We start from the raw sequence: 9,243 nt of genomic DNA on the forward strand, positions 1-9,243 counted from the left end.
CAACATATAAATAAGAGGAGAACCAATAATGACTTAAAAGAAGTATTTAAATGCAATCAAGCAGAGCTGCCTGTGATATCAGAGGAAAGAATAATGACATGTGTACAGTAGACACAATGCAGATTACAATTTATAACAGGATACAGGATGGAGCCAGCACTTGATTAGGGGACCATGTTACAAATTTTTCAACATATGTCCTCTGTTTTTCTTTGCCTTGGCATAGAAGGCTGGGCACTGCTGGTAAGTAAATCAGATCGTCAGAAAATGCCCATGTTGATGAGAATTGCAGGATCCAAGGAAATTAACTTGACTTGTATTTTAGACATTTCTGCCATATCCATTCCTTGCCCAGAGCTGTCAACTGGGAAGGAGTTGTGCCTGCTTACAGCTTTAATCAGAGATAAAAATTATCCCTAGTTCATGAATATATTTATTATGAAGATATGTCAATGGTAGAGAATAGCTTCTCAGCATACAGTTCTGCATGTCTTACACTCAAACCTGTCATGCACTGAAGTGTTTTGTTCTCTGCATAACACCCTCATACTCGACTTATTGTCCAGCTCATGCACGCACAGAGCCTGGGCAAGGGGAAGTCCTCCAGGACAAAACAGAGAGCTCCTACTGATGAGCATTGAAGGACCTAAAAGCTCCTCGGGTGTCTGCTTGCTGTGCCTTGGCCGCGTATGAACCATTCGCCTGATTTCCAGGGAAGAGGTCAGGAAGGAAATTTTCTCTCATTCTGACCACAAAGGCTGCTGGGGCTCCTTCGATCTTCCTCTGTAGCTTAAGGCTTGGTCTTCCTTCTGGATGTGTTCACAGCTGCGTGCCCTGCTGTTGTCCAGACCCGACGCTTCAGCACGGCTCTTGACCATTAACACCAGTAAGTTGTGCTTTCCGACGGGGTGGGAGGAGGCTGTGAGGTGGTATTTCTTGTGAATAGTCGGGTTATGATAATAGGAAGCAGTCTCCACGAATAGAGAAATCCTTTCCACTTCTAAATGTCTTTTCCATGCCAGCCTGGTAACTCTACAACCCCCGGAGTATTCTAAATTAAAGAAAGCAATACCAGAACAACAACAAAACCAGGAATGTGAATGACACACTAGCAAAACAGAGAGCAAATGGCTGACAAGGGATGTTTATACGTCGCGTGGTGTTATTTTGGCTGCTCTGCTTGTCCAAATTCCCCCCAGAAAACAGAGAGAGCACCAGCAGCTAAATGAAGGCTCCTTGCAGGGCAGGGGCTTGCCAGATCCCGCCGTGTGTGTGTGTGTGTTCATACCGGCGTGGGTGGATTTGTGTGTGTATGGTGGGGAGGAGGGAAGCTTGTCACTGTGTTTTCTTTTCTAGACAGGCATAAGCACCCCTGTTTATTTCCAGCATGCCATCTAAATTCAAAATCAGCATAAGCTGATGATGTTAATTGATTTATATGCATGCAGGCAGTGCTTTATCAAAGGTGGAGGGACATAAGGTCATTCCCCTAAGGGCCTCCAGGGAACAAGTACCCATCTGAGATAATATTGAGATTGGCATAGTTGGGTATATAACTGCGTCCAAGTATGAAGAAACTGAGTTCTTTGTCATTAGCAAAAAAAATAATTTTCCTATTAATATTGTAATTCTCCTTTTAATAAAGGCTGCCCTCATTGAGGTCTAGGAAAGTGCCCTCCAGGTCCACCAAGGGGTGGCCTGGGCTGCAGCTGGCAGGCTGGCTGCCTTCCCGGAGAAGGGAAAAGTCGTGTTGAATTTGCCATCTGAGCAAGGCTCTAGGAATTTTGTTCCCTTCAGGTCAATCTACCACAGCCATGGTGGAAATATCAGAACACTTCCTTAGAGGAGGTCAGCAATGACATCAAGACAGTGGGGACTGACAGGGAGGTCTATACATTCTCAGGAAATTTCATGAAAATATTTGCCCAGTATCTCCCAGAGCTGTACTAAGACCAGAGCTAGAGAAGGGCCTTGGCTTGCAAGTGGCAAAGGAAGAAAAATATGTCCCCTCTTGCACTGCCACCAGTTAGAAGTGGAGGAGAGGAGAGGGGGCAGTCACTAATATACTGTGCCCAAATTATTTCACTATTGCTATTGGTTTTTACCATCTATTTAAAAAAAAAAACATAATCTTTGTTAAGCATGAAAATGGGTTAACCTGAACTGACAGTTATTTCTTCTTCTTTTTTTTTTTTATTTTTTCTTTTTTTTTTCCTTGGGTAAATTACGGGAAAACAGAAATTAAATCCATGTAAAAAAACAGTATTTTCCTTTTGTAAGCAAACCTCCCCTGGCTGACAAATGGGGAATTTTGCCCTCCCTAATGGGAGCTGCAGTATCTGATTGCTCTCTGACTAAGCAGGAGCTCGATGAGGCCACCTTTACACCAAACAATCCCATACATCAGAGGCCATCCCTTTGAATTCAATGGCTTTACTGGTGCTAAGAGAGGATATTGGAAACTTAGTCTTAAATCACACCTTTCAGGTAATAAGCAGCAATGAATGGAAGAGAAAAGGAAGCAGGAGGCTTATAGGATTTAAGGAGTTTCTTTTGAAAAAGGAATCCACCCTGCTGCTGATGGCCAGATGCTCATGTGTGTCTGGAGATGTGCAAATAAAGCAGGGTGTAAAGCTGTTAGTGGTGGTTCACGGCAACAGACTAGCTCCTGTCAAGGAAAAGCAGGTTAGGTAAACTTTTCAGGTATTTGGAGGTGAATCTTTTCATTTGTGCACAGCCCTCGTTTGACCCAACTATTTCACATCATTACCAATTGCTTTGTTCGTACGTATCAAACTTCCTTCTTGTGCTTTATTGGTTTCTGCTCTTCCTGACCTCTTCCAGCAGTTTACTTTCTAACATCCTGAAAGCTTCATCATGACTGTTCAGCACACCTCACCCAGGGCTGAGATTAAAAGTTAAAAAAGAGAAAGAATGAACACAACAGGAGAGAAAACAGAAGAGCTTTTGGCAGCAGCCTGGTGACACTCTGGGGTAAGTGAAATGGGATGGGTAACCACCTGGAATAATGGCAGCAGGGAAAAAAAAGAGAGAAGAAACTCAAACAGCAGGGCCTGAGTGAGAGGATTAGAGGAAACCAAGCTGAGCAGACTTCGGGAGGGGAGAAAGGCAGAAAGTCTATCTATTTGTCTCAGCTCTCTGCACCAAAGAGACGTTGAGACCCGTTAAAATACAAAATGGGCTCATTTAAATCACAACACCGGGCCCAGATATCTTGTATCCAGCAGCTGCTTCTCTCCTGGACTAAAAGTCTGCTCAGCTCTAAGGTGTAAGAGCAGTCCCAGGGATATCTGCAGCGAGGGAAGGAAGCTGGAAATCAAATAGGGGGAGATAGTGTCTGACTTCAGCGGCTGCAGGACACTTTGCTGCACCACAGCCAGTGTAGCATCAATGATCCCCTCCCTCCACAGGTGCTACAGAGCTGCATTTGTGCCCCCTTCCTGCACACTGGACAACAGGGGACAGAGGGGAGGTGAGGGGACATTGGTCTGGCCGAGGCTCACTCAGGCTGAGCCGGGGACCTTCTGCCTCTTCTATTCTGGGAACTCACAGCGGGGTTATGTTTAGGCTGTCTAAGCTGAGCAGTACTGCCATTGGTGGAGGATAAACATATTATTCAGCATAGGGAGGCTAAGATTTGGGAGCCTGGCTCTGTTCTGAACAGGAGTGACAATGGAAACATTCAGTGCTTATGCCAGGAAACATCATATGATTCATTTGGTGTCAATAAAAGAAAAAAAAAATATTTTGACAAAAGCAGAATATTTTGCTTAGTTTTGTTTTTTTTTTTTTTTAATAATTCTCTAGTATATGATAGAAAATTAAAATGTAAAACCAAATACTGTGTCCCCTCAAAAAGTTGGCATGGGTTCCTTAGCGCAGCCAGAATCTTTCTCCCAGTTTTCCTCGAGAAAGAAGTACTGGCAAAATCAGTTTGATGTTATGAAGTGTTTCAATGTTGATGGAATGACGTAACTAATAGTCAGGATACATATGGATGGCTATCTCTACATTTATCTCACCAAAGAACCTGACCTCCAGGTGTTCATCTTTAAGGCTATCAATTAAATTTGCAAAATTCAGGCTTTGGTTTGGGTTACAGTACCACAAAGTATCATAAAGTTCAGTGATGCATGGATTAGGTTCGAACAAAACATAGAGATGTAATGTTAAAGCAGAAGGAATTTCAGGAAAGAGGAACCGGCAGTTTATTTTGTGAAAATACAAATATGTGGTACCACTGCAGCTGTATAAAGTCTTCTAGCAAAAGACAAAATGTAATTTATTTTTTTTTAAAAAGTTGGTTTGAAAACAATAGGAGCATTTGACGCGGTACTCTTTTTTTCATTAAGTATATATTTATTTTTTTCTGTGTACATTCTACTTTTTTTTATAATGCTAATGAAGAATTAAATTGTTACATCTTCAGACTAATGACCTTCATTAAGCCTATTTTAACAATTCCTTCCCAACCTTTCCAAATCACTGCCTTGTGTTTAGGAGACACAGAGAAGTTTAGCTTCTATGTCTGCCTTTGATATTTCTACCAACTGTAGATTTGAGAAATACAATGCTATGTCCCAGGGTACATGTCCTTGACATCTTTGGTCCTTTTTGTGGCTATCTCATAATTCATGCAAGTGATGCCATACAACTGTAAGTTTTTCATGAGGTCATAAAACTGATTTATAGAGGTTTTCCCATAATCTCCAAGCAAATTAAAGAAGGTTGATGGAGCTATGCAACTCACTGTTGCCTCAACAATGGTCTCATTCAGAAATGACACTGAACAAGATTGAGGTATTAAGATATCAAGAATGTCCTTAAGCAGCCTTGTCTGTCTGTAAAAAATGTGATGCCTACAAGCCAGGAAAGCTTGTTTCTTCGGTAAACGTTGTTGATTTTAACTATGACATCTACCTTAAGATTAGTCAGGTATTTTCTTCCTTCAGTTTCTGCTTCCAAATGCAAAAGTTTGGTTAATCTGTTGCAGATCAGCACTTGGGAAAACAAGTTGAGGTTAATCTGCTTTCCCTTCTGAGATATTTGAAGTTTAAGTTTATCCATTTTTCAAGCAGTGTTTTATTTTGATTTTTGGCTTTTAAAATAATTTTACAATAAAGGAAATATTCCAAGAAAGGAAAAATTCTATGCACACACGTGCATATATATATATATATATATATAAACTATTTAAAACATACTTATATATAAAAACTAAAAACAAACATCATGCTACTCTATTTTGAAACTGTTAAAAGTGGACATTTCAGAATTGTGGGAACTTTATTCTTCCATCTTTACTTCTGAAGCTGTTTGTGAAGTGCTTGCATTTTGACAGAACTATATAGTTCAAGAAAATGAGCTTTCACTAAACTGCCTCCAACTTCAATATATGCCCTGTGTCAAACTCAGAGAAAGCTTGGATGTAGTTCCAGCCTCTGTGGCTGGGGCTGAGTGCCAATTATGCTGCTCCCAATGGCCTATAACTGTCTTTTTTGCTTCTGTGAATATCACATTTCTAGTTAAAATCTTCAGGATAGCTTGCAAACTATTTGCTACTATTGCTCCAGAGTTGAAAGTAACCTTGAAAACACTTCTCCATGGTAGCAATCGAGGTGATTCTTCCATCCTTTCTCAAAAATGGCGGTATATCATTCCTATCTTTCCTGCTCAAACTCTCCTCAGCAGGTTTCTGAAGACCTTTTTAAGGTAGGTGTTATCCTTTTTTTTTTCCTTTATATTTGAATATTTCATCTCAAACTTCACAGGGAGACGACTATCTCCCAACTGCACGAGTCCAGCCAGGAGTGTTTTGTATGTATGTTCTAAAGCATTTGATGCAGTCTGTACTGTGATTATATATAAAGAAATTCATTTTTAAATCACCCCTTTATTGGAATGAGTGGGCCTTTTAGAGGACAAAAACCATAAAGATCATACACAAACCTAGAGAGATCTGAGATGAGAAATTCAAGTAATTTTAAGAGTATTTGAAGTATGAACAGGGAAATATAAACATTGAAAGCATCAGTTTTATTATTAGAATTAAAAATTAATTCTCAGAATGATTTCTGGGATAATTTAAAAGTGCTAATGAAAGTATTGGGCCAAATTCTGATCTCACAACTTTGTAAAAACTTCTCAATGGGAGTTCATTGAAAGGGAGAGGGCATCAGCCTTGTTATGTTCAGGCACAGTACAAATATATTTCATATTTAAATAAAAGACAGCTTCTGTGACACACATATTACAGAGCTATATTTCAAGGCAATGCTGGCTCATGGCCAGCATATTGCAACAGGCTGGTAAAAGAAAGCAATGAAATGATTAGATGCTGTGGCCTTGCATTTGTTTTTCTGTTTATGTAATACTAAACCCTTACTAATGTCATCATCAATGTTATTGTTCTAGTGTTGCAAATTCTTGTAGTTTTCTCATGACGTTCCTTAAAGCCTCAGCTGCTGGAATCAGGTGATCATCATGAGAATTTCAAATTTCTTGGTTTTTAAATGTAACCCCCTAGTTGTAGAAACAAGTTCAAAACCATGTTTTGAGTACAACTCAAACCATCTTATTATATGACTGTATCAGATGAGTCAAAATATGCAATTTACAAAAAACAGTCTGTATGTGAAACACAGAAACTGCCCTAAAAATCCCAGCATTTAATTTAAACTAACTCCCTTGTTCCCAGTGCCAATAATTAAAATAAGCCTGGCATTCCTTGTTACCCTGTGAAATTACCTGCAAGGCCTTTTCATATTGTTTCTATGCTGTTGTTTTCATGCTCAGTAGAGCATTAAGAGTCAATGATGGGCAGCTCTTGTGTTACTCTATGAATCGTGGGGCATTTTCCCTTGGACGCTATTGAAAATCCTCAAGGTGTTTATTGACAAATGCTTCCTACGGGCCGTCATAATAGAGAATTCTCCTTTCTGCCTGCTCCCCAGTTCCTGCAAGGCCCATCTGCTCCACATCTAGGCATGCTGTTTCAAAAAATACAAATACATTTTTTTTCAGTACCCTCTGTAATATGCCTTCAACAGAAGTTATGGATCAAGTGTGCTTCCAGACCAAAGGTACTCAGTCCTCCAGCTTTGAACAGTGCACTGCCATTTCCCCTCCATTTGTTTCTATGGTGCTGACTATGTGTGCGGTCATCCATAAGGGTGCTGAGATACCCTGGAGAGAGAAGGAATAGCTGTAGCTATTTTTCATTATTATATACTTCACTTCGTAATAAATGAGATCCATAGCATGTGAACACTGGTCTTGTAGATCATCATATCAGCAAGCACAAGGAACCTTATGTGCCACAAAGCTAAATAAAATAAACTAAGCCAGCCAGGCAAAAATAGTCTGGTGAGACATCAGTGTTCAGGAGTGTACAGTGTGTCTTCTCAGACTGAGATCGGCCTCAGGACTTACAGTAAATTGAGAACAATTAGTTTTAAAGCTAAAGCCATCATCTGTATATCTGTCTCATCACTATCTCTATTTATATACACAGGTAGCAGAAATGTATAAACTTGAATTTCCATTGTCTTGACGATGTCTTTGGGATAACAAAGACCAGCAAACAACTTCTGATCTGAAAAGAAGCAGCATCAGCAATGGGACTCTTGTTCAACGCTCGTGATGACGGTGAGTATTGAATATCTATCTAGAGCAGGCCAGATCACAGGTGGAATTTTAAGACCAAGGTTATAATAGAGTCAGGTTTTAAAAAAAACCCATGGGTTTACAGGTAGGGTATCTGTCTGTCTGCATCACAGCACAACAGGCTTGGTTGGTCCTGCTGAGAGCCTAAAGTGAATTTCTAACCCCAGTAGGTATTTTGACCAAAAATCCAAGGATGTGAACTATTGAACATTTAACCAGTGCTAAGAAAATTATGGATATCTATTTCCTGAGCGGCAGTTATACTCCAGGTGATGAACTTTGCTGTTATTTCCATGGCTTAGTGATACTTTGATACCTCCTGCTTTTGTGTAGTGATCTATTTATTGAAAGGTGAAAGGCCATTCCCAAGGCTGGGGCGATTTTTATGGATGCAGAGAAGTGTTAGCAAGAGGCTCCGGAACACCAAAACTTAGTTCTAAAAAAACACATTCAGAGATACAAAATCATCCTAAAGAATAGCAACCGATAAAATTTATACAGCATTTAAAAATAGCACCAGTCTATCCAGAGCATAATGATTAACCCCTTAAGACTTAGGTTACAGGAGACATCCCTTTTAACAGCCAAGTCCAGCGGCTCCATCTATCTAAAGCTCGATAGCCATTCACAGTAGAAGAGGGTGGCTTTCTAATTTTTTGGGGGTTTCAAAACTCATGGTAGATTATAAACAGCAAGCTGACAGCTTCCTCACAGTTGTGGCTACTCTAGTGTATGACTTTTGAGTATGGGATAACAGATAGTTGGAAATTAAGTCTTTTCCCTGAGGATGGTGTACAGAGTCAGGAGTTCCACAGAAAGAAAAGAGCTAGAAAAAAATCTTCCATATTGAGGACTGCTGGAGGTGAGGACTCTACCTTTACAATTCATTTGGCATCATAACATTGTAAAATCATGCACAAAAATTTACGCGCACACAGAATTCTCCCACTGTTTCAAAATACAGTGGTTTTCTTCACTGTTTGCCTTGGAGTGAGTGGAGAGAATTCTGGTTTGGTTAAACTTTCTGCCTCTCAGATAAAAAACAGCAGCAATTTTCTGCTTGAATTTCTCTGTGACTAAATCCATTGATCATCCTTTCTCTCTGTGAGTGAGGAGTGTGTTTTCTCTTTAATAACTCCTATCCTTCTCCCTGAATATTTTTTTTCTCTCCCCTTCGCTTGTTTGTGTTGTGTTGGTCAGTCCACTGCTCTATTCCTCCGAGAGACAGAGAGAGCACAAAATTGAAGTTATTTTATGCTTGGTCTCCCTCAGTCCCAATTTTCAAATCTTCATGTCAATTTTCACACATCAGTGTCATATGGTGAATGCTATGGAAATTTCAGTGGGGTCCTTGGGAGACAATTTATACATGACCCCCTATTCCCTCCCCCAACCAGGCTGCAGCCCCTGCCTTTACAAAGAATAAATGGATTTATAATTAATGTGAATTTTAACATATAACTACATTCGGAAATTTTCCCATTATTTGCCTCTTTTGCAATGTGAGTTCAAGGGAACACGAGCTCTCTCCCTCTCTTTCTCCCCCCCCCCCCCCCC

The 9,243-nt window shown here is 40.1% G+C and overlaps 1 long non-coding RNA gene across 5 annotated transcripts in view; it reads left to right on the top strand.

Annotated features, from left to right (window-relative positions):
• Positions 1–527: 527 nt before the first annotated feature.
• The window catches only part of LOC106889352, a 42,782-nt gene continuing 34,066 nt past the window's right edge, over positions 528–9,243 (top strand). For 4 of the 5 annotated variants that reach the window (XR_001412291.1, XR_001412294.1, XR_001412296.1 and 1 more), the window contains exon 1: positions 5,270–7,668. This is a non-coding gene — a long non-coding RNA (uncharacterized LOC106889352). Of the gene's footprint in view, positions 887–2,844; positions 2,995–5,269; positions 7,669–9,243 lie in introns of those variants that run through there. The other variant, XR_001412292.1, reaches the window with a different exon arrangement.

Source organism: Calidris pugnax, unplaced genomic scaffold (genome assembly GCF_001431845.1).
Source record: "Calidris pugnax isolate Ruff unplaced genomic scaffold, ASM143184v1 scaffold70, whole genome shotgun sequence".
Classification (NCBI taxonomy): Eukaryota; Metazoa; Chordata; class Aves; order Charadriiformes; family Scolopacidae; genus Calidris; species Calidris pugnax.